At 42.3% G+C, this 18,804-nt stretch overlaps 1 protein-coding gene across 1 annotated transcript in view; it reads right to left on the bottom strand.

Annotated features, from left to right (window-relative positions):
- bmpr1a (bone morphogenetic protein receptor type 1A) overlaps positions 1-3,456 on the bottom strand; it is a 76,230-nt gene extending 72,774 nt beyond the window's left edge. Inside the window, exon 1 of the mRNA XM_003223272.4 lies at positions 3,116-3,456. The gene's annotated coding sequence lies outside the window, so the exon portion shown is untranslated. The remainder of the gene's footprint in view (positions 1-3,115) is intronic.
- Positions 3,457-18,804: the final 15,348 nt, after the last annotated feature.

Genomic DNA, 18,804 nt, shown 5'->3' with positions numbered 1-18,804 from the left:
GAATTACTACTGCTCCTGAATTATATCCAATCTTTTTTTTAAAAAAAATATTAGATACACTAGAGCAAAGTAGCACACATTGTGTTACACAATGTTGTAACTTATTTGTGGCAGCTTTCAGTGCCTTTTATGTTTATTGGTTGTTTGGTGGGTGTAGTAGAAATGATATGAAATAATTCTGTTAATTAAAAAGTAATATAGCCAAGGACAGCCTCTCCCCTGCATAAAAACTGTACTATTATTATTATGTAGCACCTTAGACTTGTTGAGAAAAAGAAGCTCTCCTAGACTAAGGCCCTTTCCACACAACTATATAAAATCCACATTGAACTGGATTATATGGCAGTGTGAATTCAAGGCACTTGCAGACAGGCCCTATATCCCAGGATCTGATCCCAGGTATTTTGCTTTGAACTGGATTATGAGTCCCCACTGCCAGATAATCTGGTACAAACAGAAAAACTGGGATCAGATCCTGGGATATACGGCCTGTCTGGAAGGGTCCCTACACTAAGTTAACCTTCTCAGGGCCCTTCCACACAGCCATATAACCCAGAATATCAAGGCAGAAAATCCCATAATATCTGCTTTGAACTAGATTATCTGCCACACTGCCATATATTGCAGTTAAAGCAGAAAATGAGGGATTTTATCCAGCTGTGTGGAAGAAGCCTCGGAAATACTTAGTCCAGGAAGGCAACTATGGGAAAAATTAACCAAAGGTTTAGAAAGGGAGAGAGAAAAAAGTAAAAAAGGAGAAAAGGGGGGGGGGTTATTACAGTCAAGGCTCCAAGCAAAAACAAAAAGAATCCAGTGGCACCTTAGGGCCCTTCCACACAGCCATATAATCCAGAATATCAAGGCAGATAATCCACAATATCTGCTTTGAACTGGGTTATCTGAGACCACACAGCCATATAATCCAGTTCAATGTGGATCATACAGCTTTTGGAAGGGGCCTGAAAGACTAATTTGGTATAAGGATTTGTAAAAGGCTGCCAGCTTGAATCACTCTAGAATCACTAACTCCCCCCAATCCCTTTTAAGGGAAGCAAAAAACCTAACAGAAGCAGTGTGCCAATGCAGCCAACTAATTGCAAACTGGCTATGGCAATTCCTCCTTGCAAGGAAGTGCATTGAGGTGAGTTCAATTTGTCAAATTTGGGACATTCAGAGCAAGTGTGTGTTGGTAGGGGAAGGCGTGAGAGGAGTGAAAAGGTGGGGTGGGCTGAATTCTCAGGGCCCTTCCACACAGCCATATAACCCTGAATATTAAGGAAATTATTACTATTGTTTACTTATATCCTGCTTTTTCTCTCAGTACGGAGACTCAAAGCTGCTTACAACTACAGACATTGCAATACAACTTATACAAATATACAGGTACTCAAACAGTATCAAACATTATTAAAAGCATATACAACCATATCATCCCCTGACAAGATCTTAAACACCTTCATCTTTAACTGCCTGTTTGAATAAAAAGGTTTTAGCCTGCCATAGAAAGGACAGCAGGGAGTTGCAGAATCGTGGCTGAGGGCCCTTCCACACAATCATATAACCCAGAATATCAAGGCAGATAATCCACAATATCTGTTTTGAACTGGGATATCTTAGTCCACACTGTCATATAACCCTGTTCAAAGCAGATAGTGTGGGATTTTATTCAACTGTGTGGAAGGGGGCCGAGAGCAGGGCCTCGCCTGAAGATCCCAGGGCAGAGCAGGTTTGCACAAAAGGATGCGGTTGGCCAAATGGTCTGGACCTGACTCGTCTAGGGGCCCTTCCACACAGCCCTATATTCCAGAATATCAAGGCAGAAACCCCCACAATATTTACTTTGAACTGGGTTATCTGAGTCCACACTGTAAAATATTCCAGTTCAAAGCAGATAATGTGGAATTTTATTTAGCTGTGTGGAAGGGGCCCCAGTAATATCAGTTTTAAACAGGATTATCTGAGTCCACATTACCATATAATCCAGCTCAATGTGGATTTTATAAGACTGTTTGGAAGGGTCTCAGATCTTTGGGAAAGGCCCATTTCCATCATCCTCGCCCTTCCCTTTCAAAAAAAGGCCTTGCCATGACCCTTCCACACAGCCATATAACCCAGAATATCAAGGCAGAAAATCCCACAATATCTTCTCGGTTATCTGAGCCCACACTGCCATATATTCCAGTTCAAAACAGAAAATATGGGATTTTATTCAGCTGTGGAAGGGGCCGTGGACCCATCCTACCTCGGTTTGTGAAGAAGTCAAGCTGCAGTGCAGTGAGCGTGTGCAAAGGAGCAGGTATACCCCCCCCCCAAAAAAAACAACTGCCTTGCTTCAGCCAAAGTAATGTCTAGTAGGGGGCCTTCCAGACAGCCATATAACCCAGAACATAAAGGTAGAAAAGCACACACTATCTGCTTTGAACTGGAATATATCATAGTGTGGACTCCGGTTCAAAGCAGATATTGCAGGATTTTCTGCCTTGACATTCAGGCTTATATGACTGTCTGGAGTGGCCCTGAGTCCACACTGTCATATATTCCAGTACAAATCAGATGTGGGATTTTATTCAGCTGTGTGGAAGGGGCTATGAGTGAGTGTCTTTCCATAGAGGTCTCAGCCAGGCCTCACCTACTCTCAGGCCCCTTCCACACAGCTGAATAAAATCCCACATTATCTGCTTTGAATTGGGTTATATGGCAGTGTGCACTCTGATATCCCCGTTCAAAGCAGATATTGCGGATTACCTGCCTTGATATTCTGGGTTATATAGCTGTCTGGAAGGGCCCCTAGGCCCCTTCCACACAGCTGAATAAAATCCTACATGTTCTGCTTTGAACTAGAATACATGGCAGTGTGGACTCAAATAATCCAGTTCAAAAAAGATATTGCGGGACTTTCTCCCTTGTTATCCTGGGATATAGGGCTGAGTGGAAGGGCCCACTGTCTGGAGACAGCGCCTGAGTCTCCCTTGCTTTACTTCTTAAAATGGTAAAAACGAACGCAATTCAAGTCAGGCCGAAAAGGAAGGAATATTTTGGGAAGGTAAGGTGAAGGGATTCCTTTCCGCCGCCATTAGCTCCCCGCCTTTGCCTTTGCCCATGGCTACTCACTCACCCGTGCCGGGGGGCCTTCATCCTCCTTTGTGCGGAAGGGGAGAGAGAGAGCGACGCAGGTCTGAGGTAAAGGGCCTGGGCCGACGGGGACCTTCTTCGGCTTCTCTACACGCAAAGGCGAAGGCGGCCCACGAAGACAGACAGAGAGAAAAAACTGGGGGAGAGAAAGGTGCCCAGACAGCGCAGGCCGTGCCGCCTTTACCACAGCAGCAGCGCAGCGACTTCGCCTTCTCTCGACGCCAGCGCCGTCCCGTCCCCCCCTCCCTCGTCAGAGTGTGAGCGCGCGCACGCGTGTGCCTATGCCTCTGTGTGTGTGTCTGGGCACGCGCCTGCGCAGAAAAACGCGGAGGGAAAAGGTCGCGCGCGCGCACTGCCTCACTCTCTCGAATGGTTCCAAAGCTCTCTTGCGTGCTTGAGAGGTGCGGGCAACGTTTGGAGCGCGCGTGCTCTCTCCCTCTCGAATTACTATACCGTATTCCAATCACTGCTAGTCGTTAAGCAGGCGACATGATTGGCGGGGGAGGAAAGTGCGAGGCGCGCGGACGTAACCCCCGTCCCCACGCCTCGCGCTCTCTCTTTTTAAAGTCCCTGTCGTGTTATGGTTTGGCTCCCTTCGCGCTTCTCTTACGGAAGTGGCCGAATGAGTTCGGAAAGGGTCGGCCTAAAGTCACCCCCCCACAGGCCCCCAGCTTTCCGCGCAGGCCAACTTGGCGCAGGCGCACTGCGTTCCTTCTGGGACGCACCTTTCCCAAAGAGGAGGAGGTGAGGGTGCCGAAGTGGCGGCGGAGATTGCCGAAGGAGGAAGGGCCCCCGAGGCGCCTTCGGGGAAATCGGGGGGCGGTGCTTCTCCGCCATCTCGAGCCCAGGGAAGTTGTTGGGATGGAGGCTTTTCCCCTCCTGCAGTTCTGGGTGCTACCTTAGGCCCCTTCCACACAGTGAATAAAATCCCACATTATCTGCTTTGAACTGGGATATATGGCAGTGTGGACAAGGCCCTTCCAGACAGGCCTTATATTCCAGGATCCGATCCCAGGTTTTATGCTTTCAATTGGATTATATGGGTCTGCACTTCCAGATAATCTGGGATAAACAGAAAACCTGAGATCAGATCTTGGGATATAAGGCCTGTCTGGAAGGGCCGTCATGGCCCTTACAGCCATATAACCCAGAATATCAATTCAAAGTAGATAGGGTTATTCTGCCTTTATATTCTGGTTTATATGGTTGTGTGGAAGGGCCCTGAGGGGAGGTGAGTGGCCCAGGGTACACATTTGTATTTATTTGCCACAGGAATGGGCAACTGGTGCAGCTCCTGATATTTGGAGAATAGCACTATGTGTCCTGGGACTGTTTATTTGTTTACTACTATATTTATGGAGCCCCCGATGGCGCAGTGGGTTAAACCACTGAGCTGTTGAAATTGCTGACCAAAAGGTTGGCGGTTCGAATCAGGGAAGCAGAATGAGCTCCCGCTGTCAGCTCCAGCTTCTGTCAACCTAGCAGTTTGAAAACATGTAAATGTCAGTAGATCAATAGGTACCGCTCCAGCGGGAAGGTAACGGCGGTGCATGCAGTCATGCCAGCTACACAACCTTGGAGGTGTCTACGGACAACGCCAGCTCATCTGCTTAGAAACAGAGATTAGCACCAACCCCCAGAGTTGGACATGACTGGACTTAATGTCAAAGGAAAACCTTCACCTTTACCTACTTTATTTATATCCTGCTCTTCTCAATGCCAAAGGGGACTCAAGACTGACTAAGGATTGCAGGCCCTTCCACACAACCCAGAATATCAAGGCAGATAATCCCACAGTATCTGCTTTGAACTGGGATATCTGGGTCCACACTGCCATATATTCCAGTTCAAAGCAGAAAATGTAGGATTTTATTCAGCTGTGTGGAAGGGGCCAGAGATACAACAAAAATGTGGTCAGCCACAAGTTCCCCGGCACACAATTATATCAATACTAGCTTTGCCCAGCCACACGTTGCTGTGGCTTATAGGAATCATTTGTTGGCCAGGTGGAATAGCAGTGAATAGTCTTGTAGCCTCAAAGCCTGGCTGTTTTTTGGAGTAGCTGGAGTAGCACCCTCAATCAAAGAGCCACTTTGAAGCCTGGCTACATCCTTTGTAGGGGAATAATTGTTGAATTGCACTGAATAGTCTTGCAGCTTAAAAGCCTGGCTGCTTTCTACATAGGGCACCCTTGCTAGGCCAGGTTGAATGGGACAGAGTAGCCTCGTGGCTTCAGCGCCTTGGGATTTTTCACCTAGGGAAAAGCTTGGTTGGCCAGGTTGAAAAGCACTGAATAGCCTTGCTGCTTGGAAGCCTAGCCGCTTTCTACCTTGCGAAATCCTTGGTTGGCCAATAGCAATTACAGTAGAGTCTCACTTATCCAACACTCGCTTATCCAACGTTCTGGATTATCCAACGCATTTTTGTAGTCAATGTTTTCAATATATCATGATATTTGGGTGCTAAATTCGTAAATACAGTAATTACTACATAGCATTACTGCGTATTGAACTACTTTTTCTGCCAAATATGTTGTCTAACATGATGTTTTGGTGCTTCATTTGTAAAATCATAACCTAATTTGATGTTTAATAGGCTTTTCCTTAATCTCTCCTTATTATCCAACATATTCGCTTATCCAACGTTCTGCCGGCCCGTTTATATTGGATAAGCGAGACTCTACTGTAATAGTCTCGGTGTGGCAGACATGAATGCTGCAGTTAGGCACCTTGATTAGCATTTAATGGCCTTGCAGCTTCAAAGCCTGACTGCTTCCTTCCTGGGGGAATCCTTTGTTGGGAAGTGCTAGCTGGCCCTGATTGTTTCCTTTCTGGAATTCCAAATTTCCCTGCTTTCAGAGTGTTGCTCTTTATTTACTGTCCTGGTTTTAGGGATTATATTGTTCTGTATTATTATACCACAGTAAGTATTTCATATTACAGTAGAGTCTCACTTATCCAACATTCGCTTATCCAATATTCTGGATTATCCAGCACAGTCGGCCTTTTAGTAGTCAATGTTTTTGTAGTCAATGTTTTCAATACATTGTGATGTTTTGGTGCTAAATTCGTAAATACGGTAATTACGACATAGCATCACCGCACATACTGTTCTGTATTATTATACCACAGTAATTATTTCGTATTATATTTATAATCTTACATTATCTGCTTAGAAGTGGATTATATGAGGCCCCTTCTACACAGCTGTATAAAATCCGCACTGAAATGGATTATATGGCAGTGTGGACTCAAGATAATCCAGTTCAAAGCAGATAATATAAGATTATAAATGGGTAATATAGCTATGTGGAAGGACCTTGAGTCTACACTGCCATATAATCCAGTTCAAATAAGATAATCTGTATTTTATAGGCAATGTGGATCAGGCCTAAGTGCACTCTGGGTGTCATTTTGGCTGAGGGAGTTACTAGGATATGAAGGGGGCGGGGCTTAAAGGCAGCGGGGGGGGGGGGGCTAAAGGCAGCAGAGTCTACCTTTCTAACTGGCAGTTAGAGGGAGAAAGGCTTTTCCTCATCCTCTGTAATTTGGACTATTTTTCTAGGGTTTTTTTAAAATTGAAAGACATATTTTGGATGACCATGTCTTTTGTGGCCAAATTTAGTGTGATTTGGTTCAGTGGTTTTGTTGTTTCTTAACATTATATATATATATAGATGTTGTCACCTTGATTGTCATGGCAACATCCTATGGAATCCTGGAATGTGCAGATTGTTGAGAAACTAGGGTTCTTTTACGGATTCTAAGCACATCCTCCAGCAGAACAGGCTGCGCATGAAGTTAAATGGAGTTTTATGCAGTGTGAAAGGCATCTAGGTTACTAAGGGCCCTTCCACACAGCCATGTAACTCAGAATATCAAGACAGAAAATCCCACCATATTTTATCAGATAACTGGGTTATCAGAGTCCACACTGCCATATAACCTGGTTCAAAGCAGGTAATTTTGGATTTTATTCAGCTGTGTGGAAGGGGCCTCAGATAACCCAGTTCAAAGCAGATATTGTGGTTTATCTGCTTTGATATTCTAGATTATATGACTGGGATGATTATATGATTGGGAAGGGCCCAAAAAAGGAATTATTCTACCACATGCTGGAGAAATGAAAGGGCGGATTTTTCAATAGATAATGAAATAGATTGATCCATGAATCATAGGCCCCTTCTACATTGCTCTATATCCCAAGATCTGATCCCAGTATATCTGCTTTAAACTGGATTTTATGATTTTCTCCACTGCCAGATAATCTGGAATAAGAAAATAATCTGGGATCAGATCCCAGCAGTGTGGAAGGAACTGGAAGAGATCACATGGGCCTTCCAGTCCAATCCCCTGCCATGCAGGAAAAAAAATCAAAACACCCCTGACAGATGTCCATCCAACTTCTGCTTAAAAAACCTCCGGAGAAGGAGACTGTGCCGCTCCAAAGCAACATATTTCACTGCTGAACAGTTCCTACAGTCAGGAAGTAATGCGATTTTGAATGTGATTTTCTTGCTTCTTGGCAGGTGGTTGGACTGGTAGGATGATCCATGAAGTCTCTTCCAACTCTATGAAGTTCTTCCTAATGCTCAGGTAGAGGCCCCTTCTACACTGCCACATAATCTATATTATATTATCTACATAATTTGCTTTGAATTGGATTATATGAGTCTACACAATCCAGTTCAAAGCAGATGATCTGGATTTTATATGGCAGTGTAGAAGGGGACGGAATCTCTTTCTCCTGTGAGAAAACTGCATTTTCACATTGTCCTCAACATATTCATTTAAAAACCTGGCAGCCCTCCTATGGAAATGTCCCAGTTAGCATGAGGACAAATGAAGAGGGTTTTTTGCTTGATCATGTGAAAAACGAGTTGCATTGCCTGTGAAATCTACTACAAAGAGACTCCTGCATTGTGCCAATGTACTTGTCTTTTCCTTGACAGCTGACTAGGGTGTTATTTGGGATATCGCAGCGGTTTCTCATGGCATGGTGCCCTCTTCGCCAAGCAGTTTGTGAAGGACAAGTGGATGGGAAAAGCATTGAAGATGCTTAAAATTGGCAGCTGGCCTTCTGTGAAGCTTCAGAGGGAAACACTGGCCTGTATTGTTCGCCTTCCAGCTTACCACCCTCAGGTTCCAATACTGGAAGCAGGCATTTAGAAAGAGCTGCCATAGCTTTAGAATAGGAGAGGAGAGCTCATGCTTCAAGAGCAGCACAAGCACCCTGTGTCCAAAACACTTCACATTCATCATCTTAGTGACTAGCATCTCCACTGGTTTTGTTGCCTGGTGATATTATTTTATAACAATTTAATGGCCGGTTGTTGGATGTAAATATCCTGATTTTTTTTTAAAGGGATAAACATATTTTAAGGAAAGACCTGATACTAATTCTACATTCACACATCTTACAAGCTGAAGTGAGTGGATGCTGTGAATTCATGGCTGTCTTTCCCACCATACAACAACCCATTTCTGCTGGGGGTTTTTTAACATATCTGTTCCACATCTTGTCTATTACTAATAAACAGCATTGTATTGATGTGTTGTCGAAGGCTTTCATGGCCGGAATCACTGAGTTGTTGTGAGTTTTCCAGGTTGTATGGCCATGTTCCAGAAGCATTATCTCCTTTCATTTTGCTCATGTCTATGCCAGGCATCCTCAGAGGTTGAGGGGTCTGTTGGAAACTAAGTAAGTGAGGTTTATATATGTGGAATATCCAGGGTGGGGGGAAGAACTCTTGTCTGCTTGAGTTATGTGTGAATGTTGCAATTTGTCACCTTGATTAGCATTTTAATGGCCCGCAGTTTCAAGGCCTGGCTGTTTCCTGTCTGGGGGAATCCTTTGTTGGGAGATATTAGCTGGCCCTAATTGATTCTCGTCTGGAATTCTTCTTTTTGAGGCTTGCTCTTTATTTACTGTTCTGATTTTAAAGGTAAAGGTAAAGATTTCCCCTGATGTTAAGTCCAGTCGTGTCCGACTCTGGGGGTTGGTGCTCATCTCCATTTCTAAGCCGAAGAGCCGGCGTTGTCCGTAGACACCTCCAAGGTCATGTGGCTGGCATGACTGCATGGAACGCCGTTACCTTCCCTCCAGAGCGGTACCTATTGATCTATTCACATTTGCATGTTTTTGAACTGCTAGGTTGGCAGAAGCTGGAGCTAACAGCGGACGCTTACTCCGCTCCTCGGATTTGAACCTGGGACCCTTCTGATTTTAGGGTTTTTTAAATATTGGTAGTCAGATTTTGTTCATTTTCATGGTTTCTGTTGAAAGTCCACATGCTTGTGGATTTCAGTGGCTTCTCTGTGTAGTCTGACATGGTAGTTGTTAGAGTGGTCCAGCATTTCTGTGTTCTCAGATAATATGCTGTGTCCAGGTTGGTTTATCAAGTGCTCTGCTATGGCTGATTTCTCTGGTTGCGTTAGTCTGCAGTGCCTTTCATGTTCCTTGGTTGGTGTCTGGGCAATGCTGCATTTGGTGGTCCCTATGTAGACTTGTCCATAGCTGCAGGGTATATGGTGGACTCCTGCAGTGGTGAAAGGATTGTCTTTTGCTGAACGTAGCATTTGTTGGATTTCCTTCGTGGGTCTGTAGATTATATATCTGGGGAATATCCAGAGTGGGGGAAAGAACTCAAGCAGACAAGAGTTCTTTCCCCCACCCTGGATATTCAACAGATATGTAAACATCACTTACTTAGTTTCCAACAGACCCTCAAATTCTGAGGATGCCAGTAGGAAAAACATTAGGAGAGAATTCTTCTGGAACATGGCTATACAGCCCGGAAAACTCACAACCCAGTATAGTATTGCGTCACCAGCTTAGCACCAGAGAGGTTTTTTAAAATAAATTATTGAGACAGGTTTATTATTCTTATGTGCCTTTAAGTTGTTTTCAATTTATGGTGACCCTAATGGGACCCTTATCACTGGGCATTTGGGGCTGAGAGAGTGTGACTCACCCAAGGTCATCCAGTGCGTTTCCATGGCTAAGTGTGGAACCAAATACTGGTCTCTAGAGTTATAATCAAAAACACAAACCACATTCATATATTAAGGGGCTGCTTTTTCCCAAATTTTTTTAAATAGAAGCAACATTTCCAAGGTGAAAGACATATAGTACATGATGCAAGCCTTTTTTCAAAAAAAATTCTCATGTGAATTCTTGATAGTAAAAAAAAATCCCTTGATGGCACATTTTTCCTTAAAAAAAAGAGGGAATCTCTAAATGAAGGTAAAACAACCCTGAAAATAATTTCAAGAAAATAAAAGCAAACTATGCAGCAGAGTGAGCAGAACAGCAGTATCAATTTTGAGGTTCATGGCCAGATGTGCCCAAGCTTAGAGCAGAATGGCCTTAGATTACATTTGAATCTAGACGTCCTGTTCCAATTGTCATTCTTTCAGCAGTGAAGAATGCCACTTTTAATTTTCTGTATTAACATGGAAGATAACATTAGACCATATAATGGGAACATTTTGTAATTTCTGAGTCAGCAAAGTGAAAAGCAGTCTTTTGAAAAATCCCTTAAGCAACTGAATATGTCACTGAAAAATATAAATTCAAACAAACTTAATCATTAGTAGGACTGGGTTTTTGGTGTGGTCCTTGCCTATGTTTGTTCAAGTGGTTGCCACAGAGTCTAAAACTGGTTCCAAAGGTTTCTTATTTTTACATTAATAAGTGATTTTGTTTATTGCCAAAAATTCTTTTTATTTAACAACGTGTTATAAAACCAGTTATTTTTAGGTACGAAATAAGCCATCGCCTACCAAGAGAAACATCTAACATATACTGTTTGCTGTATCGGACATGTTTCTGTGTACCTGCTAAATCTCACTTTAAAAAAAGAAAACAGAAGAATTTGGGTTAATAAGAGGAAATGCCTGAATATTTTTGTTTTATACAGAAAAATTGTGCATTGGCATTTGAGCAAGTTCCCAGATCCCAATGGATGGACTCACTATTTTAAAAAACACAGCATACTATGCAGTCACATTTGTACACTTCTTTCCATCACATTATGTGTTTTAATATTAGAATTATATATATCTTGCCTGGCAGTATGCTCAAGTTTTCTTGTTTTTGTCTTAAAAGAGCTTGATGCCCCTCCATACTATATCACACAGTGCTTTTGAAAGCTGAGTTTCAGAAGGATCTTGCTATGCAGTGGAGGAAAGAAGAGATAAGTAGGCAATATGGAAAGAGTTACTGTTTGTTCAGTCCCCGTGGGTATTTGGTTCATGTTACAAAACATCCCACCTTTTAAAGAAACTAAACGATCTTCCCCCAAAACATACAATTTAGGCAGGTTTCACTGAAGCAACTACTCTGAATTAGTACAAATATAATATACGTGGAATGACCAACAAAACGTTCCAGTGTAGATTGCTTGTGTTCAGGATTTCAGACAGTATATTGCACATACATGCATACAAAGGTTTCTTGTTCCCTCTTCCATCTTTTTCAGGGTCCAACTTGTTGTCGACCGCGTTTCTGGGGGATCGGGCCCCTTAAGGAGAGAGCCGATCCGGTCCTGAGAGAACGGACCTTGGCGGAGCCAATAGGAGAATATAAGCCGCAATACAACCTGGAGCCGAAATGAAGAAGGTCCGCCAAAGTTGAAGGAAAATCCGCCAAGGAGTCTTTAGTGAGCGATTCAGCTGAAAAGGACACTAGTAGCGATCATTCAGTCTACTAGCGTATCATCCATTCAAAATAAAGCCATATTTATACAATGTTTCGGTCTGACAGCCCCTTGAATTTCCCGCCCCGCTCCCCCGCCCATCTGATCGCGGATAGGCTAGAAGGTTGAACGAGGCGGGCTTTCGTTTCCCGCCTTGCTCGGCTGGCCCAATGGAGAGCTGCTTTTTGTCCCCACTCGGGCCAATCAGAGAGGAGAAGGCGGGAGCTATTGAAACAATGAAATGACTGAGCAGGAAGGATCGGATTAGTTTTTGTCCGGCCGAATTCTAAAGGGATTAATGACAGCCATCAGGGGTTCCTGTCATGTACACTGATTTCAGATATGCCTTGAGGTGTCAAGGGGGGGAGTAAGGATGGGTGGCAATGGGCTCAGCAGGGCGCCTTCCTGAGACGTCCTGGTTTTCCCTTTGGAGGAGATATGACAATGTTTGCCTTGAGGGCGAATCACCTTTTATTCGGCGACTCAAGTCCTATATTGTCCATGCAATCTGATTCTGATTAGGTTATGTGGCAGCGGATTAACCTTTTGTTTTGGGGAAGGTAAACCTGGGTCATAGAAGCTGGGGTTCATGTTGGGGTCAAAATATTTCGCATTTGATTTCATGAATTGACAATTATATGAAATAAAATGAAAAATAAAATAAAGTTGGAGCGTAAACCCAGCTGGGAAAAACACATATTTTCCGGGGATCCCAAAGAGTACAAATACATATAGGCAGATGGATAGATTTCAAGGAAGTAAGGGAGAATCCATAGAGGTGGGTTACATTGCATAAAGGGGAATCATGGATGATATAAACAATTGAAAACATTTGATAAGAACGAGGTTTACAACATCTGGGGAACCCAATATGGAAAGTCATAGAAGTGGAGTTCTAGCAGCATGATTTCACAATTCATGAAGTTAGCCCAACGATTAGAAATTCATACAACAGTGGGTCATGAGGGTGTCCAAGTACATACATGAGGAAAAGAGTTCATCTGTTGGTGGAAGGAATTCGTAGAGATGGCATGGGGAAGAGGCACATGTGGGTTGCAGTCTTTGGAAGTATAAGATTTCATAAGTTCAGGGGTAGGTCTGGGGAAGAATGTTCTTCTCCTTCATAAAATTATGAAGGTATGAATGAAACGTGGAGGGGCACCCATCCAGGCACCCCCTGGCAGCTGTAGAGAGGGTGAGGGTCCTTGGAGAACTATGTTTCCCCAGTGGGAGAGCGATCCCCCATCCCCAGTTCACAGAAAGGGGGTCAGGGATCTCCTAAAACCATTCCGCGGGTCGCGGGGAGAGGAAAGTCCGGGATAAGGCAGCAGCCTGGCTTGAAAGGAGCAGTCGGTCCCGTTTGACAGTCAGCTGTTGAGGTGCCGAGAACTGGACCGATTTCGGTTCCGCTGGTGGTCCTTGAGTCAGGGGTCTTAGAAAGGGTTGGGACTAAAAGATGAGTGTGCTAGGGGTAATTTTGATAAAGATATAAGCCAATTTGTACCGTCCGCCGTATTAATCTATGGCGGAGAAGCCTCCGCCAGGGTTTAAAGATCAGACGGGTTAGTGAGAAGGAGAGAGAGAGAAATTGCATGCAAAGGAAGGAGTCAGAGAATGACACAAAATAACCAGATAGAGAGTGTTACTGTTAAAATAAATGCTACTTTTATTGGGGGATTTGTTACATAGTTCAGGGAAGGGGAAAGTGAAGAAAAAAAGATCTTTTAATAATAGTCTGCTGCGGTCCCGCTCCGTTCCTTTGGTGATGGATCTGCGGAACCCTCCGCTGCGGGTTCAAATTAATTTGAAAGCCGGGGTTTCGGTCATCAAACTCACGTGGTTTTTAAAGCTAACCTTTTCTAATTCCAAGGATCTCAAATCTGCTAATGCTGTCTTCCTACATAGAGTCATAGAATCATAGAGTTGGAAGAGAACTTGTGGGCCATCCAGTCCAACCCCCTACCAAGAAACAGAAAAATCACATTTTCCTTCCCCAGCCACTCCATTCTTTTCACCATTTCCTCCTCTGTATTGCAGCATTTCCATAGCTAAGATTTTTATGCCATGAATGAAGGTATAGGTCAGTTAATGAAGTGGATGCCTTGGGCTTTGCTTCTTTAAGAAAAACTTTGGAATCAGAGGCAGAAATAGCACAAAAGAAAAGAATTTGGTATAGCATAAAGAAAGAAGCTCAGAAGGCTTTTTTCTTCAAAACTAACAATTGCCACATGTGAAATAAAAGGTCAATCTTGCATAAGTAAACAAAGCCATTTTCAACCTTCTTGAAATCACTTGAAGGCATTTCCAAGCTTTCCTCCCTTTCATTCACCAACCTCTAGTTATCTTATGATTTGTGTTGTCAAAAGTTTTCATGGCCGGAATCACTGGATTGTTGTGAGTTTTCTGGGTTGTATGGCCATGTTCCAGAACATGGAACATCGCCATACAGCCCAGAAAACCCTCTGCAGTCTTATGATTTTTCAATAGATTTATGTTTTTAACATGCTGGGGCTTATTTTTTTATATGCCCAACCCCTTTTTATCCATAGTGGTTGATGCTTGTATCATTACCTCATTTTGTATGGTCATTATGTGTTTTTACTATATGTTGTGTTTTAACTGCTTATTTTATTTGATTGTGTATTATTGTTTCTCAGTTTTAGATATTGGTTTTAATTTGTTATATTTTGCTTCTGTTTTGGGCTTGGCCCCATGTTAGCCGCCCCGAGTCCCTTCTGGGAGATGGTGGCGGGATAGAAAAATAAATTGTTGTTGTTGTTGTTGTTGTTGTTGTTGTTGTTGTTGTTGTTGTTGTTACCTGCTCTTTCCTTTTATCTCTTTCCCTGTTTCCTTGTGCTCTGCAAGGCATTCTGGGGGTAGCTGTGGTTCACTTTGCCTGTTGCAGGTGGGTGCACATAGCTATGGTAGCATAAGCTAAAGTGGAATCTCACTGGTACCAAGCTGATGTTTTGCTCCATTGCTTAGTGCAGAAACACTGTTGCAAAACAATACTGAAAGTCATGTTTCTCTAACACTCCATCCCTATCTTCCCAGTAGGGATGCTGCTAAGAGACTTCTAGCTGAACAAAGGAAGATAAACAAACTGAAGCCTAATCCAGACAAGATGGAAATGCAATGTCTAGTTAAAAGGAATAAAGAAATAAGAACTCTTAAGTTCCCATTGATAGCCTGAGCTTCTGCCAACCTAGCATGCTATCACATGCATAATTTATTCTGTTTTTCCTGGAATCTTTTTAGTATGTTGGAATTTGTCTTGCATTCTGAATGTGGAAGAAAGGCAGGATATGAATCAGTATGTCAGATAAACCTCAGAGCTTTCTTAATTAGCTGATACTTCCCTCTTGTGCCTAGAGGTTCTTGTTCTGGCTACATACTGAAAACTTAATCAAAGTTAGAATATAGAAAATCATCATCATCATCATCATCATCATCCATTTTATTTATATTCCGCCCTTCTCCCCAAAGGAACTCAGAGCAGATTACAGCAGGGGTCCTCAAACTTTTTAAGTGGAAGGCCGATTCATGATCCCTCAGATTGTTGAGGGGCCAAATTATCATTTAAAAAACAAACAAACAAACAAATTCCTATGCTCACTGCACATGTCTTATTTGTAGTGCAACCCCCCCCAAGCAACAATTATTTGTTTATTTACTACATTTATATCCCACCCTCTCTCACCCCGAAGGGGACTTAGAGCGGCTTACAAGTTGTATGTACATACAATATATTATATTATTAGCATAGCACAATATTAGCATTATATAATACTATATTGTACTATACCAGGAGCCCCGGTGGCGAAGTGCGTTAAAGCACTGAGCAGGAGACCGAAAGGTCCCAGGTTGAAACCCCGGGAGCAGCGTGAGTGGCCACTGTTAGCTCCAGCTCCTGCCAACCTAGCAGTTTGAAAACATGCCAATGTGAGTAGGTCAATAGGTACCGCTCCAGCGGGAAGGTAACAGCGCTTGATGCAGTCATGCCGGCCACATGACCTAGGAGGTGTCTACGGACAACGCCGGCTCTTCGGTTTAGAAATGGAGATGAGCACCAACCCCCAGAGTCAGACATGACTGGACTTAATGTCAGGGGAAACATTTACCTTTACCTTACTATACCATTATGCCGTAATATTATTAGTAATATTACATTTAATATATAATATATAATTAATATTATTATATTGTATTATTATTATTAGCCACCCTGAGTCCCCTATTGGGTGAGAAGGGCGGGGTAGAAATACTGTAATAAATAAATAAATAAATATTATATTGTATTACATTATAATATTATTATCAATATTATATGTATACACAATATATTATATTATTACCATATCATTAGTTTACAATATTTCATTTACAATATTAGTAAATGAAAGAACAATACAATATTTAAAAATAAAAATAATTTAAACCAACATACTGTAAACTTATCAGGATTTCAGTGGGAAGTGTGGGCCTGCTTCTGGCCAATGAGATAATCAAGTAGGATTGTTGTTGTGCCTTCAAGTCATTTCAGACTAGGGCGGGGGCCAGGTAAATGACCTTGGAGGGCCGCATCCGGCCCCAGGGCCTTAGTTTGGGGACCCCTGGATTACAGTATATATGAACAGATACAGTAAACATTCAATGCCTTGTTACAATACAATGAGACAAACATACACAGACCAAGGCAAAGAATTCTCCTTTCATTTGTGGCTTCTGGAGGCGGTGCTTTTCTCCATTTCCAAGCAAAGGAGCCTGTGTTGTCACCTCCTGATCATGTGACCGGCATGACTACTTGGAGCGTCTTTTCCTTTTTCCTGCCAAAGCAGTACCTATTTATCTACTCACATTTGCATATTTACGAACTGCTAGGTTGGCAGGAGCTAGGGCTGACAGCGGGAGCTCACCCTATCCCACAGATTCAAACTGCCAACTTTCAGGACAGCAATTCAGCAGCATAAACCTTTAACCCATTGCACCACTGTGTCCCCTCAAAGACTAGGAGTAGGGTAGAAGGATGGATACCATGTCCAAATTAATCTTTGCCATCTTTATCATATATGATGTTGAACATAAGCAGAGGAGAGCAAATATTATTTTTTAAAAAATTGATCTTTTATTATCCTAAATATTTTTTTTCTCTAAAATGTTAAGGTAAAATTAGATTTTCCTGTGCATTATATATAGATCTCCAAAGGTAATGTCTGGAAGGCCTTACCTTTGGGTACCTACTATGGATATGCGATCCATTTAAAAATGGTTCAAAAGTAATTACAAAACTGGCACTTTGTTTCTAAAATGTTTCTAAAGTATACTTAGTGAAAATTTAGTTACTATAATGAGAGTAACGAAATTTCATTACTATTTCGTTATAGTTATAGCGCATATATTACTATATTTGAGTAAACTTCAGAGGCTCCTATCTCTCTCGTTTCTAAGTCTATTGGGGTGAAACTTGCCATGATAGTTCAACACATTTACCACTGTTAGCCCACCAAATTTCAGAACTTTTTACTTACCAACAGATTTTTGGGGAATTTTCATTTTTTTATAAACAACTTTTTAAAAACTACAAGAGCTATCTACTTGAGATTTATATGCAATGCACAAGATAACCAGGGCATCAATCCCATGAAGTTTCAGAAAGATTCATACATCTACAGATTTTTGGGGATTTTTAAAGTTTAAACAAAAACAATGTATCCCTCCAAAAAGCGACAACAGCAATTCCCTTGAATGTTTGTTTTTATGACACACAACCACATAAGTTCAACTTAGCACAGATTTCTACTATTACAGTAGAGTCTCACTTATCCAAAGTAAACGGGCCGGCAGAACGTTGGATAAGTGAATATGTTGGATAATAAGGATAGATTAAGGAAAAGCCTATTAAACATCAAATTAGGTTATGATTTTACAAATTAAGCACCTAAACATCATGTTTTACAACAAATTTTACAGAAAAAGTAGTTCAATACACAGTAATGCTATGTAGTAATTACTGTATTTACGAATTTAGCACCAAAATATCACCATGTATTGAAAACATTGAGTACAAAAATGCGTTGGATAATCCAGAACGTTGGATAAGCGAGTGTTGGATAAGTGAGACTCTACTATACTTACAGTCCTCCTTGCAGATTCAATAATTTTCTTTATTATTATTTGACTGCCCACATTGTGGCCTTCAGATGCCGAGCACTGCATTCTGGGAAACGTAGTTTAGGGCAGGGCCTTTAGCATTTTCTGCCATAAGAGGCCTTCCCTTCCCAAACTACATTTCTAAGAATGCTGTGTTCTCAGTCTCTCACCCATTAACTTTGCTAGTCCCACTCTAGTGGTTTTCCGTATGGTGAAAAGGGATTGGTTTTTAAAACACTTTATGTTTTCTTGGCTTTAGCAAAGTTGCTTAATGCTTATACTGAAAATTATAACGAGAATGATTGGTGAGTGTTTTGATTCTTAAATTCCTCCCCCTGCCTTTCCTGGATGTTTCTAATATCGATTTGTATGCATAAATCTAATTTGATCCAAAATATGAATTAAAAATGAAATTATGCACACCCCTATTACCTACATAGGGAGCCCAGTGGCGAAGTGTGTTAAAGCACTGAGCTGCTGAACTTGCAGACCGAAAGGTCGCAGGTTCAAATCCCGGGAGCGGAGAGAGCGCCCGCTGTTGCTCCAGCTTCTGTCAACCTAGCAGTTCAAAAGCATGCCAATGTGAGTAGATCAATAGGTACCACTCCGGTGGGAAAGTAACATCGCTCCATGCAGTCATGCCGGCCACATGACCTTGGAGGTGTCTACGGACAACGCCAGCTCTTCGGCTTAGAAATGGAGATGAGCACCAACCCCCCAGAGTCAGACATGACTGGACTGTCAACCCCCAGAGTCAGACATGTCAGGGGAAACCTTTACCTTTTACCTATTACCTACATACAGAATTACATTCTGTGAGTGGA

Source organism: Anolis carolinensis, chromosome 3 (genome assembly GCF_035594765.1).
Source record: "Anolis carolinensis isolate JA03-04 chromosome 3, rAnoCar3.1.pri, whole genome shotgun sequence".
Classification (NCBI taxonomy): Eukaryota; Metazoa; Chordata; class Lepidosauria; order Squamata; family Dactyloidae; genus Anolis; species Anolis carolinensis.
Note: the sequence above shows the minus strand (reverse complement) of the source record. Positions and strands in the feature narration are given on the sequence as shown.